Here is a 23,613-nt window from a genome sequence, read left to right as displayed (position 1 = left end):
ACACTGACTGCTTCCTTACCAGCTGCCACGCTGCATCTGCATCAAGTCCTGCAGGGCACTCCAGCTGCTTTGCAATCCCTGGCTTCCTTTGATCCAGCAACCAGAGGGTTGATGCCACCTCCTTGGGGTGTGTGTTGGGGGGGGGGGGGGAAGCAGTGTGTATTCAGGACCTTTCTAAGAGCTCTGGGTAGCTGTCTAGCAGGGCCCCCTGGTTTCTAAATAATTTTAGTATCACCTCTGTTTCTAACCACTTCTCTCTTTCTACACCTCTTCTTTGGTCCCCAACTTACTGGTGGGATAGCAGAGAACCAGAAATCCCATTCAACTTGGGCAGTCTGTCTACTTAGCTCCCGCTCTGAACTCCAGCTGCCCTGAGGTCACTTTGCCTTGTATGGTTTGTAATACGAGCCAAATGGTATGACTGGAAACTCCAGTCTGCAGGGTAGCTTGGTTTGTTTTGAAGGCTTCTGAACGGTGGAGCAGGGATCTCAGCGATGTGGCTTCCAGCATGTGTGCCTGCTTTGAATACCCATCTTCCCAGCAGAAGGCACACACACTAGGAAAGGGCCCACTGAGTAGCTAGAGACACAGCTTCTGGCAGGCACGATGCTGGGGATAATTGGGCCCTTGTTTTTCTCCAGTATTGTCCCCACCTGTGACCTAGAGAGAGCTCTAGAGAGTCAAGTTATTACACAGAGGCCCAGGAATCCACGTGCACAACCAGCACTGTCTTTCTTCACCCCACTAATCTTTACAGGGTTCATATTTTGGGCCGTTACTAGAGTATCTCAGTCCTCGCAGGTTTTCTAAGGTAATTAAATACATTTGTGATTAATAAAATATGAACTTATCCAAAAGACTACTGAACTCAGATGCTTTTTTAATCACATATTTTTTAAAAAAATCAACTGATCCTGAAAGTATAACTATTACCATGTGAGAAGGCTGTAAAATTTGACATTAACAAGAGGTCCTCATCCCAGAGCTGTTATGGAGGTGAGAAGGAGGCACATGGTGTAAATGAGAACACAATTCACCTCTCTTCTGCCTGGGAGGCCGTCTTTCCAGTCAATGGGATATCCCTAGTGCTGCAAATGCATAGAGAAAAGAGGGGAAATAGGTAATTCTAGTCTCAAAGCTCACCAAAGTGTGCTCAGTTCTAAATAGGATGTTTAAAAGCGAGGCCACTGACGGCTGCTGAATACCAAGATGGCCTCAGCCCAGCAGCATGGAGATCCGAAGGGGGCTGCAGGCCAACGCAATTCGATGTGCATCTCCTCTTCCCTCCCTCCTCAGCCCCTCTGCCCTCCTGTTCTTCCCCCTTCTGGCTGGTCTTCAGAAAAGCGTTGGCAGGTAGCTTCCAGCTGGGATGGGTGCCAGGTTTCGAGATGGAGGAGCTATTCTGCAGCTGTGCTGGCAGGGGAAGGAGCGGAGGAGCCAGGGTAAATGAATTAAGTCCTGATTCTCCATGGTTAAGCTGCGGGATGCTTCTAACACGGGGGCAGCTGCTGGCTGCATCGCATCAGCTGGTCTGAGCACCGTGCTGCAAACTAAATAGGAAGACAACAGCGGTGGCCAAGATGAAGAGAATTACCACGCTAGCGCCATGCAGGGAGAGCGATCCTGCTTTAAACACAACCACAACACACGTACTTTGTGGGAAAATTTCCTCTTCCTTATCATTTGCAGGAGATGTTGAAATACACCTTCAATCAAACTGCACTATTTTGAGCAACTATCTCATAATCTTTCTCATCTAATCCCACATTGGCAATATTTGAGTGGGTGGCCAGTTTCCAAGGGCAGTATGCCAGGTTTCTATAAAATTAAATAAGATGGAGAATTGGCAAAGTAAAGGTGACAAGAGGAATGTATGTAGTCATCTATGTCTTGGATCCAAAACACATTATTCTTTCCCCGAGAAATCAGATGAGTTGTAACTAAGTGATGTAATGGTGGAGACACACAACAAGGGTCCTCTAAAATAACCTTAATCAGTCTTTACAACTTCTGCAAGGGTTAACTTTTGAGTTCTCAAACTGATAAAATTTATTAAGAAAGAGTCTTTATGATTGTTTATGCTTTGTTATCTTTGTAGTGGGCAGAATAAGGTTCTCCTTCCCCCAGATATCTGCATCCCACTCCCTGGGACCTGTGCATTTATGTAACCTTACGTGGTGAAGGGACTTCAGAGCTGCAATTAAAGATCTTGACATGGGGAGATAATCCTAGATTACTGGGTAGGCTCAATGTAGTCACAAGGGTGTTTACAAGTGAAAGAATGAGGCTGGTCAGTGTCAGTGGTATGATGTGAGATTTCACCTTGACTTTAAAGATGGAAGGGGGCTATGAGCCAAGGAATGCAGGAGGTCTCTAGAAGCTAGAAGAGATAAGAAAAGACTTTCTCCCAGAGCCTCCAGAAAGAGACATAGCTCTATTGGTACCCTGATGTCAGCCCAATGAGACACATTTTGGGCTCTGACCCCTAGAACTGCAAGATAATATATGCATGTTGTTTTAGGACAAGGAACTGATGGTGATGTTACAAAAGCCATAAGAAACCAACACAATCACAATCAAATAATGTCAGATTTGTAGCTTAAAAGTTCTGTATTTCAGGTAGGATTAAAAACTGTCTATACCATTTAAAAAAGACACACTGACACTTTTTTTTTTTTGTACTGGGAAATTAAACCAAGTGGCGCTTTACCACTGAGCTACATCCCCAGCACCCCCACTTTTTTTTTTTTTAACTTATAAAATGCTTAGGGCCTTGCTAAGTTACAGAGCCTGGTCTCCGATGTGCAATCCTCCTGCCTTAGCCTCTGTAGTTGCTGGAATCACAGGTGTGTATCACCATGCCCAGTTAACCCCCTGAGAACATTTAGTTATTAAATATTTATGAAATACTTCAACTCTTATAGAACTCAGTTTTCTTAGTTCCTCTTCTCAAAAGGGAGGTAACAAACTAATTACATGCTACAGTTGGGTAAAAATGTAGCAGAGGGATTTTGTAAAGCCTAAGGCACATAAAAGGTATATAATTGATAGAAAGGATCCTCAGGCCTCGCATGGGTCACTCCAATGAGAACTTGACTCCTGTGCCTCACTGGTTTTGGAAATAAGCTAATGTCTAGATAAAACTATTTTCCTTTTCTCACTCGTAGATTCTGAGATATGCTAGAGATTCGTTCTTCAAATATGGATGTACACCCGCTAAATTAATATCCCCCAAAACTTATTTATTTATTTATTTTAAAGATTTTTTTTTTTTTTTTAGAGAGAGAGAGAGAGAGAGAGAGAATTTCAATATTTATTTTTCAGTTTTCGGCGGACACAACATCTTTGTTTGTATGTGGTGCTAAGGATCGAACTCAGGCCACACGCATGCCAGGCAAGCGCCCTACCGCTTGAGCCACATCCCCAGCCCATCCCCCAAAACTTAAATTCAGAATTTTACTGTCAGAAAAAAAAAGGCATGAAACACCTCTATTCTTGTGGTTTTAAAAAGAGAAAAAAAGAATAAAGTTATCTTTTAGTTCAATTGTTCAGGCCAAATTACTATTTCCCAATGTGCATTTCAATGACCTTTTGAGGTCAGGTGTATCTTTCACATGAAATGATTTTAAAAGGCTCTGGATTGGGAAAAATAAGAATCATCAGCTTCATAATATAGTATTCCAACCTGGGGTCTACTTTGAAATACAAGCCTGGGAAGATTGCATGGGGGCACATTTTCCAAGCTTCATCCCTATTAGAATTTTTTTGTAAGTCAATTATGGACCAGCCACAAGTGCACTGTTGGAAAAATGAAAATAAGCTGGAATTCCCAGAGACTAGGACCAGGACAATCCCACTATAGCATTAGCTTCCCAGGAAGATCAGTGCCCTACAGGTAACAAGTTGGGAACAGGGAAAACTTGGGTCCACCCAAGATGGGGTAATTCAATAATTTTTTGACTCTAACTGGTGAGTGGTATCTCAGGTTGGAGGGTGTTATGGCTTAGATATGAGGTGTCCACCAAAAACTTATGTGTGAAACAATGCAAGAATGTTCAAATGATTAGATTATGCCAACCCAAGGATTGATCCACTTGAATGAATTAACTGGGTGGGTGGTAACTGTAGGCATGGTGGGTGTGGCTGGGAAAAGTAGGTCACTGGGAGGTGTGTCCTTGGGGATTATATTATCCCTGGCTCCTTGGGCTGAAGCTCTGTGTCTGCTTCCTGGCTCTCATGAACTGAGTAACTTTCTTCCACTATGCCCTTCCACCATAATGCTCTGCCTCCCCTCAATCCCAGAACTATGGAGTCTGCTGACCATGGATTGAACTCTGAAACTGAACCAAATCAAACTTTTCCTTCTCAAAGTTGTTCTTGTCAGGTCTCTTGATCAAAGCGATGCCAAGCTAACTGACAGATTGGGAAAACGCCCAAGCACCAGGATGGTAGATAGCTATGCCTTCCACCAAGAGATGGGGTCCAGGTGGACTGAAGCAGAACACTCAGGCTGGATGGGAAGAAGGGGTGTGGTGTAAAAAAGGTAGGTAGCACCATAGGGAGAAAAGGTTAACCAGACTGTCATGGTTCAATAGAAGGTCCAGGCCCAGGAGGACAGTGGACTTTATGAAGTGGGACAGAGTCTCCCTGCCACATGGGGGACATTCAGTCACACAATTAAACAGCAGTTTCTTCAGCAGTAGCCACAAATCTTAACACAACTTAGTTCTAAATGCCATGGAGGATGGGTATGAAACCCCAGGTGAACTTCTCAGCTTGGTTCTGATGGGCTCCATGACTGGCTATAGCTGGACCTTCCAGTTCAAAATCAGCCCTTACTGCCCATAAGAGCTGAGAGCAAGATGGAAGAGGGATTTACGACAGCGCTAGCTCCATCCAAGTGGACGGGGACATTTTGCCAGAAGAAGTTGTAAGAATTTTAAATTTACGTCTTTAAGCTGCTCTGTTCCTATCACATGGACTTCTCACTTTGCAATCCCATTAAGTGAGATTGAAATTAAAAAATAGAAAAAGTTAAAACAAGTCACTGCCCCAGGTTCAACACCACGTTTACTTAGCCCCAAAGCAGAGTCAGGCAACTCATAAGAGGTGAACCTGAGGGGGTGGGAGCCAGGATGGGCGGAAGCAAAGTGAACTCTTTGAACCAATCAGAGCAAATGAGTTGCAGAACAGGGGGGAGAAGGGTCCAACAGAGATGATGAGCTGTTGCTGTTCAGGGCTCTCCAAAGACTCCTAAAGAAAATCCAGCCCCACAGAGGAGGCCAGTGGAGACCCAGACACAAGGCCATTAACTATACCAGCTCCAGCTCTTCTGAGACATCTAGCAGCTGTGTCCTCACTAATGGCACAAATGTCCACAGACTGGGAGGCAGGGAGCATGCTGAGAGCAAAGCAATCAGCTCCTGCTGTCAGTGGGGTGGGGGATGAGGCTTTGGTTCACATGATACATTCCTAAGCACACAGGGGCTAATCACACACTTTAATTTATGGAGTGAAATGCTCTAAAGCAGAAATCTACAGGGAGATTTTTCTTGGGGGACCCACTATGTAGGCTCAGAGGAGGAAGGTGGAAGAACATTTGCAAGGAGCCTGGACTTCATGAGGGATGTGGCTGATCAGCAATCTTCCTGTAAACCTCTGATGTTCCTGTTTATCTTCTCTGTTTCTTCCTCCCACTGTTTAATATAGCCCTGTCATATTCAGGGGATGGGAGAGAGTGAGGTAGGCACAGTAGTAGGCGTTCTCATAGTCTGAGTGTGAGTGGCCCTTGGGACATATTAGGACAAACGCTGACCTTGGACTTTGAGGACAGATTGGGCCCATGCAAGACTCATCCACTGAATTATTAGGGAATAGGCCAAAAAATAACTTCATCCCTTTTTTTCACATTCTCTGTGGGCTCAGCTTACATTAACCTATCTTGCCAGACTATGGAGCTTCGTAAATAAAAATACCAGCTATGAAAATGCATGTGGCAGGGGCTGGGGTTGTGGCTCAGTGGTAGAGTGCTTGCCTGGCATATGTGAGGCACTGGGTTTGATTTTCAACACTGCATATAAATAAATAATGAAACAAAGGTCCATTGACAACTAAAAATATTGAAAAACAAGAAAAGAAAAGAGAATGCATGTAGCAATTGTCACAGGGCTGGGACAGGGAGAGGGTTCTCCAGGAGGTGAAATCTGGGATAGAGATTGCATGCAGTGGTTTACTGGGGAGTGTAGCTTGTGGAGAAGTGAAGGAGGCCGTATGGGGCAGTGGAAGAAGCCCAGCAGTGATACGGTCACAAAAAAGGGCTCAGCTCATCCTATCAGGAACGCTGACCCTGGGTTAGCTCCATAGAGTGGTCCTGCATTGGGGTATGGGGGACTGGTCTTAATACTCCTGCATGGTCAGTCATTGAATGGGGGATCCCTGTCCTGTTCAGGGGGCTCTTTTCAGGGAAAACCCTGGAGAGTGACTCAGCCAGCCTCCAACACAGGGAAAGTAACAACATCAGGGTTGGGGGAGGTTATCTGGGTGGTTACCACTGCATCCTCTGTGGTTCATCTTTTGTCCTGGTCTCATCCTCTGGCTCATATACTATGTTCTGGGAGCAGTTCCTCCAGGACACTGAAGGGTCTTTTTTCCTGGGAGGCATTTCTAAGACAGAAGTTAATGGGATGAACTACAACTCTGGCCACCACAGCTGATCTTGGGTTATAACTGGTTCTCATCACTCCCCTCCTCAACTATCCATTCTGGATCCCCCAACTCTAGCTAGCACCTGATTTACCTGGTGCATTGCCCATATCCTCCTACCTGAGTAGATTGAGCGTCTGGTCACTATGTACCTCCAGAGCCATGGATGCTGTTTCTATTCATCATCAGAGTTGGGTAAGTGTCTGAAGGCATCCAAGCAGATCACTTGGGTGCCAAAACCATGCTTTCCTCCCCCAAGTCATGGCACCAGCCCTCCTTTCTCCTGATGATCAGGATCAGTCAGCCCAACTAGGCTTATGCCTCCTCTCCTTGCTTGCTGGCTGCACCATAGGAGGAGGTGGTGGTACCCAGATGGAAGCCATAGCTGGAGGTTTAGTGGGATGCTTGATATGTCTTGTGGTACATTTATTCTTCTCCAGGATCCAGGACCTCTGAACCACAGAATCCGGAGTTGTGGGGCCCAAAGCCACAATTCTACAAGTCAGTCACTGAAGTGATAAACAATGGAACATTCCTACTTTTACTTCATTGTTCCCAGAACCATTTACTCCATCTACTGGTGATTTGGCTGCAGAAGTTTTATTGGAGAGCGCTGTCAAGATCAATACCTGTTGGGGACTGAAGGGAGCAGAGCTGGGCAGTGGGAGAAGATCTAGATCTATGATACAGTCACAAAAGTGCCTTGGCTCATCCCACAGGGAACTCTGGAGCCCAGTGACCTTGCAGAGTTATCCTGATTTCAGGTGAACCAGCCAGACCCTGAAGCTTCTGTATTGCCATTTAGCAGTTGTTGGTTTAGGGTGCATCCTGGAGGGTGGAAGTCCATCCTCACTGGGTATCCTCTTGCCCAGTGGCCTCTCTTCTCAGATCTCCTTGTCTGAGACCTCCATCTTTTCATCTTTCTCCTTCCAGGCCCCTGACCAATCAGCCAAATACTCACCACTGTTAGTCAGCTTTTTTGCCTCTGTGACCAGAACAATTGTAGAGGAGGAACAGTTTATTCGAGGGCTCACGGTTTCAGAGATCTTAGTCCATAGAAGGCTGGGCTGGCTCCATTCCTCCAGGCTGGAGGTGAGGCAGAACATCATGGCGGAAGAGTGTGGCAGAGGGAAGCAGAACACATGATGATCAGAAAGCAGATACAGACAAATCTCCACTTGCCAAATACAAATATATACCCCATAGCCACACCCCCAGTGAACCACTTCCTCCAACCACACCCCACCTGCTTCCAGTCACCACTCAGTTAATCCCATCAGGGATGAATTCACTGATTAGGTAAAGGCTATCACCAATCATTTCTCCTCTAAACCTTCTTGTATTGTCTCACACCTAAACCACAACAACCACCATCTCTGAATGTACATGCATTCTAACCTCAGACCTCTTCTCTTCCCACCCAAACTGAACAGATAGGTGAATCATCCAAAGATCTGCCCACTTTGATGATTTCGTCTTATGCCTACGTACTGAGCTCATTCATCAATGAACCAAACTTGACCTTTACTCTCCCTTGTCAAGTGGTCCCCCACGTGGCTGTGCGAGAGGCATTAGTTTACCAGTGGATCTGGGATCTGGATCATTGATTTGTGCCCTCTGACCCTATTGTGACCACCCCAGATGCACTACTTTTATCTTATGACACAGTGGATGTGGTCCTGGGAAAATACCATAAATGCAGTCTATCATCCATCCAATGTGATTGTAAACTATTTCTGATTCTCCTATTGGTTCAGAATAAAAAATATTATCCAGAATAATATCCATGAGTCAAGACCATGTGGATCTGTAATACAGTAAAGATGCCACACGTGGCACAGCATGTCCAGTGGGGGCTACTATTTGGCAGAGCTGGAGTAATCCACTGTCCCATGCTATTTTTTTTTTTTTTTGGCAGTGCTAGAGATTGAATCCAGGGACTCCCAGATGCTGGGCACTCATTCTAACACCGAGCTGTATCAGCCCCATTGTCAGGTTCTTCAAGATCTGTCTGGTTTAGTAGGGGGCAGACTAGTTAATTAGTGGGAACAGAATGGGGACTGCTCCCCCCTGGCCCCAGGATTCTTTAAGACTTTAAGAATAGCACTAATCTCCACCCTCCATCTTGGTTGTTGTGATGGTTAATCTTAGATATCAACTTGAGTGGATTAACTGATATGCCCAGATGGCTAGTAAAGGATTATTTCTGACTATGCCCGTGAGGGTATTTCTGAAAGAGACTGGTGAGATGATAGTTTGGATCTGGAATGTCTCCCCAAAGCCCAGGTGTTCAAGGCTTGGCTTTGAGCTATTGGGAGGTGGTGAAGCTTTAAGAAGTAGGAGGGACATAGGTCATTGAGCGCATGCCCTTGAAAAGGATATAGAGACTAGCCTCTTCCTGTCTGTTTGATTCCTGGCTGCCACGAGGTAGGTGAACAGGTCTCCACCATGCATTCCTGCCATGGTATGCTATACAACCACAGGCCCAGAGCAATAGGACCAAGTGACAGTGGACTGAAGTCTCTGAAACCATGAATGAAAATAAACCTTTTCTATTCGGAAATTGATTGTCTCAGGTATTTTGTCACAGTGACAGAAAGGTAAACAGCACAACTGGTACTTGAATTAGTGGCCTGAGTAATAAAGATCTATCCTTACCCAATTACCCAGATAAAAAAGACAGAGAAAAGGTGAATTCTGTCCTCACTTGCTCTTAGAAATCAGAACTTCATGTTCCTCAGCTTTTGCACTAGTGGTGCCCCAGTTTTTAGGCATTTGGTGGCAGACTGAAGTTTATACCATTGAATTCCCTGGATCTGAGGCCTTTGGACTTGAACTGAGCCATGCTTCTTGCTTCTCTGATTCTGCAGTTTGTAGGTGGCCTATTATGGGACTTCTCAGCTGCTATAATCACATGAGCCAATCAATTCCTTCTCCTATATCTATATGTCTATACTATTGATTCTGTCTCTCTGGAGAGCCCTAATACAGTTGCAAAGTTGTTTCCTATTTACTACCTTGGCCAGAGGGGAAAGCAGGCAGTCTCCATTTGACCTTCTTTACAATGAGAGCTCTTACCTCACAGCTAAGAAGTAACATCAATGATCCACAAGTAGAGCTTGTGTCTGTTCCAATGATACATTCCAGATCTTGGAAAGGGACTGCTCAGTGGGTCAGTGCACCCAGGGAACACACTGAGAGTTGGACCTGACCAGACCTCATTAGTCACCTGGTCTCCATGTGCCCACACTCTAACACAGGGCCTAGATGACACTTCAGCTCAGACCCTGCCCAGCAGTCCCTCCTCCCAGTGTAGGAGGGCCCAGGTTGCAGAGACAGCATTTTTCAAGGACTTCTGGCTCACCTAGAATATCCACTCCACCAGACCTGCTTCTCTGAGCCTTTTGATCCCACCTTCTGCCATCTTCCATGGCAGTTCTGGCATTTCCACTTCATATATGATAAACCATTCATTTCTCCAACCTCCAGGAGGCACGTTAGCAGCATATTATTAGGTCTTTGTCAGCGTTTCCATTCTGAGTTATGGGACTGTGTTTCCTTGTCCATCTTTCTTCTCTGCCCTGGCTGATTTAGCATCCTTAGATCTAGTCCTAGCAGCAACGCCGGGTCTCTTGCTAATGTGTGTTCATTAGATCCTGCAGTCCCTTCAGAGTCGCCCTCTTTTAGTAGACCCAGCACTCCCACAGCCAAGTCGTGTTGTGACTCCACTCTAGTCCTTTGTCTGTTGATCAGGAGGGGAACTGAGAGGAGATTTGGGGAAGGAGGCATGTGTTGCCTCCTAAAGTAGAAATTTCTGTACCACCTTCAGGCAAGGAAGGGGGAGGAATGGGTCACATCTAAGGGCTCCAAGGGTTCAGAAGAATCTGGAATTCCTGTTTTTCTAGAGAATCCATACAGATATAACCATCCCATGTCTCAAGGTCACTTTCCTGGTCTTGGCATAGCAAGTCTATCAGGGGTGAGAACACATCCTTCTCTGGAGCTCTGCTACTTCCACATCCAGCCCTCCGCCTATTCCTGTTTTCTGTCCTCTCTGCAGGAAATGAATCTCTATATGCTGTGAAGAAGGCCCCTGGCTTTCACTGTTAGCCTTTAGATTGTGACTTATCATTCTTGATACTGTTGCATCTTGACGTTCCCCTGGAAAGCACAGTCACAGCTGAGATTCACCCGCAGAAAGCTTATTAGGAAGTGAAAGTGCCCTCAGCATCAACCTTTGTGGGAGGAGTGAAGGAAAAATTGGGTGGAGGGAAAGATGATCTCTGATATATCCAGCCCTTCACTGATCCCCTGGGAGCTCTGGAGCTAGGATGGCCCAACAGGGTGTTTTCAAGTTGGGATAAGAGAAGCAAGCATCCCACTGCCACCCTTTAATAGCTGCCCTTGAAAGGAAGCATGACCTTGGGCAAGATGACTGTCTCTCTTTACCCCAGAGCAAGACACAAACAAGGACTTAGCTGAGAGCTGTTGTCCTTGGAGAGATGGAAGGAAAGAGTACTTGGGTCCTCTGGGGGGATCTGGGCACAGACAGAATCATGACATTCTTCATTCCAACCTACCAGCTCACATATATGGGTTTAGAAACCTACCAACAAATAATTTCCTTAATGTAGACAAAAAAAGGAGTCTATTTAATATTTGCAATAGATAGTTCTGTGAATAGTTCCAAAATTTCACCCTCTTATTTGCCCTCCCTTTTCTGCTGGTTGAAGCTAAAAGTCACAACTGACTTTCTAAACAACTCAAAATGTTAACAGCCCCATGTTGCACATGTGTGTATTCTCCAAGCCATGCTGAGCCATGCTTTTGTGGTCCTGAGATGCCCACGGCCATCTATTATTTGCATCGGGTCTGCAGACAGCACATTGATTGCCCACGGTGCAAAGAAGCAGAGCAATAAGCATGGCCCATTCCTTAGCAAGGAAAAGCAGTTGAATTCTGCGCACCGAAGACAAATTGGCCATAAACTCTGCAAGCCACGGAGGTTATTTCAGTTACTAAATGATTAAAGTCTCTAATCTCTGGAGCAGTGATAAAGAACACCGGAGAAGGGGGCTGGGTTTTTAATGCTGGGGGAAGGTGCAGAGCATCTCTCTTGAGACTGTGCCAGAGGAAGCCCACCCCATAAAAGAACCACAGATAAGTAAGACATCATTAATAAATCAATGACAGGAAAATGAAAACGGAAGCAGATGAATCAGCTAGCGGATCAGGTCGTAGATGAAAAGCAGCACATCTGTTGCTACTGTCGGTGCATTAACAAAGAAGGCTGCTGGGTCAGACGGTCTTTCATACTAATACTTGGAATAATGAAGCTTCAAGAGCGATTAAAGCATAAATCAATTTTTAAATGTATCTTGTACCTCCCCCCAAATACAGGAAGCATCTTTTTCCTTGCTTTGAATTCTTTCTGGCGGGCATTGGGAGGTGCAGGATAAAAAATGCTGCCTCATTTTGGCTCTGCTGTGAGGTACAGGCAGAGAGCTAATTTAGTGTTTAGCCTCCTGCTTTGATTCCTACCAGCTGAAGGCACTGAGCTGTGCTTAATCGATATGTTAAATCTCAGCCAATGCATTTCAGCCCAAGCACTACCCGCCCGTCTCCCTGTGCAGGATAGTTCAGTTCTCACTCCTTTTCCTCCTTGTGCCGATATCGATTTACATTTTATTTCGTTAGTTTAGAAGACTTCAGCAAAATTAACAATGGACACAGGGAAGCATTTTTCTTTTTTGAAGTACAATGTCTCCTTTTTTTTTTACACTGAAAAAAAAAAGTTGCTTCTCTCTACAGGGAGAGTGGTCAGGTTTTAGGATACAGATGGACAGGATCAGTTAATTTGGTGAATTATACATCTTTGTCCAAAGGGAGAGAAATGTGCTCCTAATATAAATTTCTTTTCTTCCATACTGGAGATTGAACCCAGGGCTTTGCACATGCCAGGCAAGTGCTCTACCATTGAGCTACATCTCCTGGGCTTTTTATTTTAAGACAGGGTCTCTTAAAATTGCCCAGGCTGGCCTTGAACTTGCAATCCTCCTGCCTCAGCCTCTCAAATAGCTGGGATAACAGGCATGTTCCACTGTGCCTGCCCTTTAACATAATTTTTTTAATAGGATGTGTCATTTTTTTAAGAGAGAGGTGAGAGAGAGAGAGAGAGAGAGAGAGAGAGAGAGAGAGAGAGAGAGAGAGAGAGAGAATTTTTAATATTTATTTTTTTTTTAGTTCTCGGTGGACACAACATCTTTGTTTGTATGTGGTGCTGAGGATTGAACCCCGGCTGCATGCATGCCAGGTGAGCGCGCTACCACTTGAGCCACATCCCCAGCCCCAATTTTTTTAAATATTTATTTTTTAGTTCTTAGGTGGACACAATATCTTTATTTTATTTTTAGGTGGTGCTGAGAATCAAACCCAGTGCCTCACGCATGCCAGGCAAGCGCGCTACCACTTGAGCCACAACCCCAGCGCCAACATAATTTTTGATATAAAGGTGTTGAGACAGTAAGGAAAAGAGGTTCAGAATGAAAGGTGGGAAGGACCAGAAAGAATACAGGATAAGACAATCAGGAAAAGAATTAAATCAGGTACAAAATTTCTCTGAAGAGCAGAAATCTTGTGAGCTGCATAATAATGAATAAGACAAATGGGGAGGGGAGAGGAAGAAAGGACAAAAAAGAGAAGTCTAAGAGGATGAGTGGAAATGGTGGGAGGAGAAGCCAGGGTGAGGGAGAGAGAAGCCAGGCTGTGTCTGACGGGTGCATGGTGTTCACATCACACCCAAATCAGCCAGGGGACAATGGCACCCTTCCCTTCTCACTCTTCCCCTGCAACACAGGAGCTCTTGCAGGAAACAAAGCAGATCCAGGAGAGAGACTGTCTTGTTCACTTTGTCATAGGAAACAGACTGCCCTGAGGCCCTCGGACGTGGCACAGTCCCCCACCTGCATCTGCAGGTTCCACACACACTGATTCAAACAACCACAGATCAAAAGTAGCTGGAAAAAGACATTGCATTTGAACTTGTTTTTGTCAGCTTTTCGCCGCCATACTAAAAGACCTGACAAGAACAACTGTAGGGGAGGAAAAGTTTATTTGAGAACTCACAGTTTCAGAGGTCTCAAGCTGTCTATGGACAGCTGGCTCTATTCCTCCAGGTTCAAGTTGAGGCAGAACATCATGGCAGAAGAGTATGGCAGAGGGAAGCAGATCATCATGTGATGATCAGGAAGCAGAGAGAGAGACTCCATTTGCCAAAACAAATATATACCCCAAAGCTGCGCCCCCAATGCCCACCTCCTCCAGCCATACCCCACCTACCTCCAGCTACCACTCAGTTAATCCCATCAGAGGATTAATTCTCTGATTGGGTTAAGGCTCTCACAACCCAATTATTTCTTCTCTGAACCCTTTCACATTGTCTCACATATGAGCTTTTGGGGGACACCTCACATTCACACTGTAACAGTACTGTATACACACATAGTTTTTTCTTGTCATGATTCCCTAGACAATTTAGTGTAACAATTATTTATGTAACATTTATATTATATTAGGTAGGTATTATAAGTAATTAGAGATTATTTAAAATATACTTTATGATGTGCATAGGTCATATACAAACCCTATACCATTTTACATAAGAGACTTAAGCATCCTCATGTTTTGGTATCTCTGGGAGTTGAACTAACATCCTGTGAATATTGAGGGGCAACTGCATTTTCTGTTTATTCAGAACAGCTAGCTATATGCATATCTGGTGAGAAGATGCCTCAAAATTATAGCAAGTGTAAACTTTTTTTTTTTTTTTTTTTTTTTTTTAGTACTAGGGATTGGACCCAGTGGTGCTTAACCACTAAGATACATCCCCAGCCCATTTTATTTATTTTTTTAAATACAGTGTCTTGCTAAGTTACTTAGGGCCTCATTAAGTTGCTGAGGCTAGCTTTGAATTTGCAATCCTCCTGCCTCAGCCTTCTGAGCAGATGGGATTACTGGAATGTGCCACCATGCCTGACAAGGGTAAACTTTTATATGAATCAATGAGTTACAAGCAAGCAAAAACATTAAGGCTCATACATACATTTTCAGAAATAAACAATAAGTTAGATAGAGATTGTCTGAGTTTTTTTTTTTTTAATCATTGTTGGGTCTGACAATACAAACTTTTCATATTAGGTATAGCCTATATACAATTAGAATACAAACCCACTGAAAAATTCCATGGCCACTTGACAACTTCAAATGGAGAGATCTGGAAAATTTAGGGATAATTGACATCTAGGGGTTTTCAGACTTCTATGTGCCTACAAATACCTCGTGATCTTGTGAATATTCAGATTCTGGGTAAATATTTCTGGAATGATGGAGTAAAGACTTTCAAATATAGTATCTTTTGCAAAAGGGATCAAAGCATGGGCAAAAATAGTCAAAATCAATTTTTTTCAGGATTCTAGAAATTAACCAGACATATGCAACAATCTGAGGGGCATTTTTTTCAATAAAAGCAACTGAGTATTTGTAAGAGTAGCTAGCTTTATGGCATTTTGGGCTCACCCTACCCCATTCCCTTCTTCACAGTTCCACAGTAGTCTTGAAAACAAAAGCTTCATGATGGTAGTATCTATGAAAATGAGCAGCCTAGAAGCTGCTGGAGGAGGTAGAGTGGGTTTGGAGCTAAAGTCTAAAGACACAATTTAGATTCAAGGACAAATAGGTTTAAAATGAAAGGATTAAAAAATACTACATAAACAGGAACCTAAAGAGAGCTGGAGTGGCTGTAATAGGAGACAGACTTTAAGACAATAGATTTTTACTACAGACAAAGATGGACATTTTATAATGATAAAATGGCCAACCCATCAGGAAGACACAATAGTTTTAAACATATATGACCTTAACAACAGAGGCCCAAGATACACACAGGAAAAATTGATGGAACATAGGAAGAAATTGATTCAGTAATAATAGTTGAAGATTTTAACATCCCACTTTCAGTAATGGACAGAATGACTAGGAAGAAAACAAACAAGGAAATAGAGGAGTTGAACAACACTAGAAAAAAACTAAACCTAACAGACACCTGTGGAACACTCAAGCAGACAACTGCAGAACACAGATTGTTTTTAAGTCACATGGACCATCCCCCCCCAAATAGACACACATTAGGCGGCAAAAGATAGTCTCAAAAAAAGTTAAAAGGATTGAAGACATACACTGTTCTTTGACCCCAATGGAATGAAATGATAGATCAATAATAGAAGGAAAATTTGGAAATTCACATATGGGTATATTAAATAACACACTCCTAAATAACTAATGGGTTAAAGAAAAAAATAAAAGCAGAAAGGAAATTATATAATATGTTAAAATGAATGAAAGATAACCACTGCATACCAAAACTTATTGGAATGTTGCTTGGGCTTAGTCCCTTTAGGCTGCTAAAAAAATTATCATAAACTAGGTATCTTATAAACAACAGAAATTTGTTTCTCATCATTCTGGAAGCTCAGAAAACCAAGAGTAAGGTATTGGCCACTTTGGTATCTGGCGAAGACCCCCTTTCAGGCTCAAAGACAGTCACTTCTTGCCTTTTCCTTACATGTTGACAGAAGTGAGCAGGTGGAATCTTTCATAAGAGAATAATTCCAGTCATGAGGGCTCTGCCCTTCTACCACAATCATTCCCAAGGTCCCCACCTCATTATTTTTGGAGTTAAACTTTCAACATATGAATTTGAGGAGGGTACAGACATTTGGGGAATAGCACTACTTAGGCAGAGCTGGAGAGGAGTTTATTGCTGTGAACATCTATGTTCAAAAAGAATAACAAACTCAAATCAATAATCTAATAAACTAGAAAACGAAGAGGAAATAAACCCACAGTAAAACAGGCATTGTGGCACATGCCTATAATCCCAGCTTCTCAAGAGGCCAAGGCAGGAGAACGACAAGTTTGAGGCCAGACTGGGCAACTGAGCAAGACCCTGTCTCAAAATGAAAATTTTAAAAGGGCTGGGGGTATAACTCAATGTTAGAACACTTGCCTGACAGGTGCAAGGCTCTGGGTTCAACTTCTATTTTTAAAAAAGAAGAAAATTGAGGGCTAAGTCAACATCAGGCTAAGGAAGGGAATGATGATTGGAGCAGAAATAAATTAAATGGAAAATGGAAACATGGAAAAAAGTAATGAAAAACATTTGAAAATATAAAAAAAAATTGACAAAACTTTAGTTAGCTTGACTGAAGAAAAAAGAGAAAACTAAAATTATTAAAATCAGGAATAATAGATGCAAAATCTTCAACAAAAATGCTATCAAACAGAATCTAGCCACATATAAAAAAGATTAAACACCATGGTTAAGTAGGATTTCTATGAGAAATGCAAGGTTGGTTTAACAAGTAAAAATCAATGAATATAATATACCATGCCATCATCCCATAAAGGCATAAAAGTACTAACAAAATCTAATATTCAATATTCTTTTTTTTACTCTTTCCATGATGGCTTTGCTGATCTCTTTTTTAAAGATTATTTACTCATTCTAATTCATTATATATGACAGCAGAATGCATTTCAATTCATAGCGCACATATAGAACACAACTTTTCATATCTCGGGTTGTACCCAAAGTAGAGTCACACCATATCTTTATACATGGACTTAGGATAATGATGTGCATCTCATTCCACTGTCTTTCCTCATCCCTACCTCCTCCCTTCCTCTCCCTCCCCTTTGCCCTATCTAAAGTTCCTCCATTTCTCCCATGCTCCCTACCCCCCATCCCCATTATGGATCAGCATCCTCATTTCAGACAAAATATTCAGCACTAGGTATTTTGGGATTGGTTTACCTCACTTAGCATAATGTTTTCCAACTCCATCCATTTACCTGCAAATGCCATGATCTTATTCTCTTCTAATGCTGAGTAATGTTCCATTGTGTATATATACCACAGTTTCTTTATCCATTCATCTGCTGAAGGGCATCTAGGTTGGCTTCACAATTTAGCTATTGTGATTTAGCTATAAACATTGATGTTTAGCTATAAACATTGATGTGGCTGGGTCACTGTAGTATGCTCTTTTTAAGTCCTTTGGGTATAAACCGAGGAGTGGGATAGCTAGGTCAAATGGTGGTTCCATTCCAAGATTTCCAAGGAATCTCCATATTGCTTTCCAGAGTGGTTGCACCAATCTGCAGTCTCACCAGCAATGTATGAGTGTGCCTTTTTCCCCACATCCTCACCAACACTTATTGTTGTTTGTATTCTTAATAGCTGCCATTGTGACTGGAGTGAGATGATACCTTAGAGTAGTTTTGGTTTGCATTTCTCTAATTGCTAGAGATGTTGAACATTTTTTTATATATTTGTTGATTAATTATATATCATCTTCTGGGAAGTGTCTGTTCAGTTTCTTGGCCCATTTATTGATTGGGTTATTTGTTTTTTTGGTGTTAAGATTTTTGAGTTTTTCATATATCATAGAGATTAGTGCTCTATCTGATGTGTGTGTGGTAAAAATTTGCTCCCATCTGTAGGCTCTCTCTTTGCCTCACTGATTGTTTCTTTTGCTGAGAAGAAGCTTTTTATTTGAATCCATCCCGTTTGTTGATTCTTAATTTTATTTCTTGTGCTATAGGAGTCTTGTTAAGGAAGTCAAGGCCTAATCCAATATGATGAAGATTTGAGCCTACTTTGTCTTCTATTAGGCGCAGGGTCCCTGGTTTAATTCTTAGGTCCTTGATCCACTTTGAGTTGAGTTTTCTGCATGGTGATAGATAAGAGCTTAGCTTCATTTTGTTGCATATGGATTTCCAGTTTTCCCAGCACCATTTGTTGAAGAGGCTATCCTTTCTCCAATATATGTTTGTGGCGCCTTTGTCTAATATGAGATAACTGTATTTAGGTGGGTTTGTCTCTGTGTCCTCTGTTCTGTGCCATTGGTCTACAAGTCTATTTTGGTGTCAATATCATGGTGTCTTTGTTGCTATTGCTCTGTAGTATAGTTTAAGATCTGGTATAGTGATGCCACCTGCTTCACTCTTCTTGCTACGGATTGCTTTAGCTATTCTGGGTCTCTAATTTTTCCAGATGAATTTCATTATTATTTTTTCTATTTCTATTAGGAATGCCATTAGGATTTTGATTGGAATTGCATTAAATCTAAATAGTGTTTTTGGTAGTATGGCCATTTTGACAATATTAATTCTGCCTATCCAGGAACAAGGAAAATCTTTACATCTTTTAAGGTCTTCCTTAATTTCTTTCTTTAGTGTTCTGTAGTTTCCGTTGTAGAGGTCTTTAACCTCTTTTGTTAAGTTGATTCCCAAATTTTTGTGTTTTTCTTTTTCTTTTTTGAGGCTATTATAAATGAGGTAGTTTTTTTAGTTTCTCTTTCAGAGGATTTGTCACTAAAATACAGAAATGCCTTTGATTTATGGATATTGATTTTATATCCTTTTACTTTTTAAAAAATTAGTTCTAAAAGTTTTCTGGTGGAATTTTTTGGATCCTCTAGGTATAGAATCATGTCATTGGCAAAAGTGATAATTTGAGTTCTTGTTTTCCTATCCATATCCTTTTAATTTCTTTCATCTGTCTAATTGCTCTGGCTAGAGTTTCAAGAACTATGTTAAATAGAAGTGGTGAAAGAAGGCATCACTGTCTTGTTCCAGTTTTTAGAGGGAATGCTTTCAATTTTTCTCCATTTAGAATGATGCTGGCCTGGGGCTTAGCATAGATAGCCTTTACAATGTTGAGATATGGCCCAGTTATCCCTAGTTTTTCTAGTGTTTTGAACATGAAGGGGTGCTGTATTTTGTTGAATGCTTTTTCTGTATCTATTGAGATGATCATATGATTCTTATCTTTACATCTATTGATGTGATTAATTACATATATTGATTTCCATATGTTGATCCAATCTTGCATCCCTGGGATTAACCCCACTTGATTGTACACTATCATTTTGATATGTTTTTGTATTTGATTTGCCAGAAATTTTGCATCTATGTTCATCAGAGATATTGGTCTGAAGTTTTCTTTCTTTGATGTGACTTTGTCTGATTTGGGATCAGGGTGATATTAGCCTCATAGAATGAGTCTGAAAGTGTTTCTTCTTTTTATATTTTCATAGAATAATTTGAGGAGTATTGGTATTAGGCCTTGAAGACCTGTGTATCCATCTGGTCCTGGGTTTTTGTTGGTTGGGAGGCTTCTGATGGCCTAGTTCAATGCTTGAAATTGATCTATTTAACTTGTGTATATCATCTTGATTCAGTTTGGGCAAATCATATGACTCTAGTAATTTGTTTATGCCTTCAATATTTTCTACTTTATTGAAGTATAAATTTTCGAAATAATTTCTAATTATCTTCTGTATTATAGACACGTCATGATGTTTCCTTTTTCATCATGGATGTTAGTAATTTGATTTTTCTCTCTCCTTCTCTTCATTGACATGGCTAAGGGTTTATCAATTTTATTTATTTTTTTCAAAGAACCAACTTCTTGTTTTGTCAGTTTTTTTAATTGTTTCAATTTCATTGATTTTAGCTCTGATTTTAATTATTTCCTGTCTCCTACTGCTTTGGGTGTTGATTTTTTTTTTTTTTTGGTGTTCTTCTTTTTCTAGGGTTTTGAGATGTAATGTTAAGTCATTTATTTGTTGACTTTTTCTGCTTTTAAGGAATGAACTCCATGGAATGAACTTTCCTCTTAGCACAGCCTTCATAATGTCCCAGAGATTTTGATATGTTGTATCAGTGTTCTCATTTACCTCTAAGAATTTTTAAATCTCCTCTTTAATGTCTTTTGCAACCCGTTGTTCATTCAATAGCATATTATTTATTCTCCAAGTGTTGGAGTAGCATCTTTTTTTTTTTAATTTTATCATTGATTTTTAATTTCATTCCATTATGACCTGATAGAATGCAGGGTAGTATCCCTCTATTTTTGTATTTTCTAAGAGTTGCTTTATGCATAATATGTGGGTCTATTTTAGAGAAGGACCCATGTGCTGCTGAGAAGAAAGCGTATTTACTCAATGATGGATGAAATATTCTATATATGTCAATTAAGTCTAAGTTATTGATTGTATTATTGAGTTCTATAGTTTCTTTGTTTAGTTTTTGTTTGTAAGATCTTCCAGTGGTGAAAGAGGTGTGTTAAAGTCACTCAGAATTATTGTGTTGTAGACCTGTGTATCCATCTGGTCCTGGGTTTTAGGTGGTTGATAGGCTTCTGATGGCGACTTCTATTTCTTGAACTTGAGAATAGTTTATTTGATAAATGTAGATGCTCCATTGTTTGGGGCATACATATTTATTGTTATGTCTTGTTGATATATTCTTATCTTTATGTCTATTGATTTGATGAATTATATATATTGATTAAGCAGTATGATATGTCCTTCTTTATCCCTTTGATTAACTTTGGCTTGAAGTCTACTTTATTTAATATGAGGATGGAAACCTCTGCTTTTTCCATAGTCCATGTGAGTGATATGTTTTTTCCTAACCTTTCATCTTCAGTCTGTGGATGGCTTTTCCTATGAAATGAGTCTCTTGAAAGTAGCATATTGTTGGGTTTTTTTTTTTTTTTATAAATCCAATCTGCCAGTCTATGTCTTTTGATTGGTCAGTTTAGGCCATTAATATTCAGGGTTATTATTGAGACATGATTTGTATTCCTGGTTATATTTGTTTATTTTTGGTATTTACCTTGACTTGGTTCTCCTTTGATTAGTATTTCCTTTAGTATAATACCTCCCTTTGCTGATTTTCATTGCTGTTTTTCATTTCCTCCTCATGGAACATTTTGCAGGAGATGAAAAGATTCCAAAAGTGACTGTATTAATGGCTAAACACCTCTGAATCTACTAAATGTCTTTGAGTTGTACACTTTTCGTGGGTGACTTGTATAAGAATTATATTTCAGTAAGGCTGTTATTTTATAAAAACGAAACACCTATCTCCCTCATAGAATGAAGGAAGAAGAAAAGCCAGGATGGGAAATGAACTTCCAATGAGGTCACCACAGTCTCATTCTATCACTCAAAGGAGAAGCTGGATTGTCAACTCTGCCACCTCCTCCATCTCCACCCTGTTGTGCTCTTGGACACAGCCTTCACAGGAGCAGCTCAGGAACCCTGCTGGGAACCCTTTTGCTGGGTTGGGGACTGTGCTGCTCTGGTAGCTGATGTGCCTATTTCCCAGCAGGCCTGGATCCCACTCAACTGCAACTCACCTCACCTACCGGTGCGTTTACCCACATTCCTGAGATGCAGCTCTTTTTACTTTGGCACGGGTGTGTGCCAGTCCAGTGTGCTAGGCCCTTAACCTACACCAATATCAGGACCTACACAAGGCAGAGCCTCTCTGGCTCTTGGGGTTAGTGCTTCTTTGACAGAAAAATTGACTCCAAGTTTCTGAGGTCAGATGCACTATAGATACCACCTCTGGGACCAAACTCTCCATGTCTTATCTTCCCACATCCCGTACCTTCCATGACCTTGTACTTGAAGTAAGTTCTTCAATATTCTTTAGTATCCCATGGGGGTTGGAAGGGCACCCTGCTTAACACAATACACATGTCGGAGAGCTCACCATCACATTGTACCTAGGGCCTGAGGGGTCTCCTTCCAGGAAACACCAGAATTTCTTCTTTCCACTTGTTGGGCCCTGCTATAAAATTCTTGCTACTCCTCTAGAAGGAAATTTAGTAGGTGCCAAATAAATGCTTGTTGATCTATTGAGTCATCCTCTCATAGGGCTAATGAAAAATTCAGTCTAAACAGAAGTGAAATTGTGTTTAAGCCTGCATGACAAGGTGGTTTAGGAAGTATCAGCAGATCACCAGGGTACCTCGGCTCCCCCCACCCCAGTACTGGGATTGGAACCCAGGGCCTCAGGTATGCTGGGCTAGCACTCTACCACCGAGCAACATCCCAGTCTCAGCTTTCCCCTTTTGTTACACAAAGATGCTCTTTTTGAAGTACACGAACACCTTTGGATAGACCCCAACACACTGGGAAAACGGGTTCAGCATCCACGCAACTAGAAGGGGCGGGAGTTGGCAGAGAACAGCCCCTCCCTGGGCAGCCTTCCCCACCACACAAGGGGCAGGCGCAGGCTGCTCCTCGGATGCTCAGAAAAGGAACCCTGAGAGGAGGACCAGTGAGCGACCCACAGCCATCCTTTCCTGTACCCACTTTCTCTCTCTTCCTGCCTGAGCAAAGTGAAAACTGAATTTCCTTGCTGAGCAGGTTTTTCCAAAATATTAGCTAATGTGGTCAGTAATTGGGATACATTCGTTCATGTGAAAACACGATGTCAAGAAGCAGCTGAGTTTGAACGAACCTAAGTGCGATAGGTACAGGTCTTTAGTGTTCTCTGACCCAGATCATAATTAGGCTCCCAGAACAGGGAAACAACCAGAACAGCCGACCCCCAAGCTGGTGTTAAGGCCATTGGCATTCTGTACAGCGGCCCTCATGCCTGGGTGGGCTTTGCCTTTCTCTGCTTCTTGACTTCTTCATTTTACTAATGACCTCTGTGCTCATTAGAAGCTGCTCGCACATCACCATGGCATTTATGGGGCATCCAGGGAGTTTTCATTTGTCTAATATTTACTCTTTTATTCCTGAGGCAAATCTCAGGTTTTCCTTGATGCTGGAGCTCTCTCCAGCACCCTCTGGTATTTTGGAAACAACCCAATCAGGGCCGGCCTCACTGGGTAGACTCCCACTGCCCCACTTGGAAAGACCTCACACTTAGAAGGGCCACACACCTTGGTTTCATGTTGTCACTGTCTTGAGATTCTTAAAATTTTTGGACAAGGGGCTTGCACATCTGTTTTGCACTTGGCCCTGAAAATTTTGCAGCTGATAC

The 23,613-nt window shown here is 42.0% G+C and overlaps 1 long non-coding RNA gene across 1 annotated transcript in view; it reads left to right on the top strand.

Moving 5' to 3' along the window:
- LOC308647617 overlaps positions 1 to 21,807 on the top strand; it is a 41,980-nt gene extending 20,173 nt beyond the window's left edge. Inside the window, exon 3 of the long non-coding RNA XR_014021666.1 lies at positions 21,707 to 21,807. This is a non-coding gene — a long non-coding RNA (uncharacterized lncRNA). The remainder of the gene's footprint in view (positions 1 to 21,706) is intronic.
- The last annotated feature ends 1,806 nt before the right edge of the window (positions 21,808 to 23,613 follow it).

The sequence above is a fragment of the Spermophilus citellus genome (assembly GCF_964194105.1).
Source record: "Spermophilus citellus genome assembly, chromosome: 4".
Classification (NCBI taxonomy): domain Eukaryota; kingdom Metazoa; phylum Chordata; class Mammalia; order Rodentia; family Sciuridae; genus Spermophilus; species Spermophilus citellus.
The sequence above is the reverse complement of the archived record's forward strand: the minus strand, read 5'-3'. Positions and strand labels throughout refer to the sequence as shown.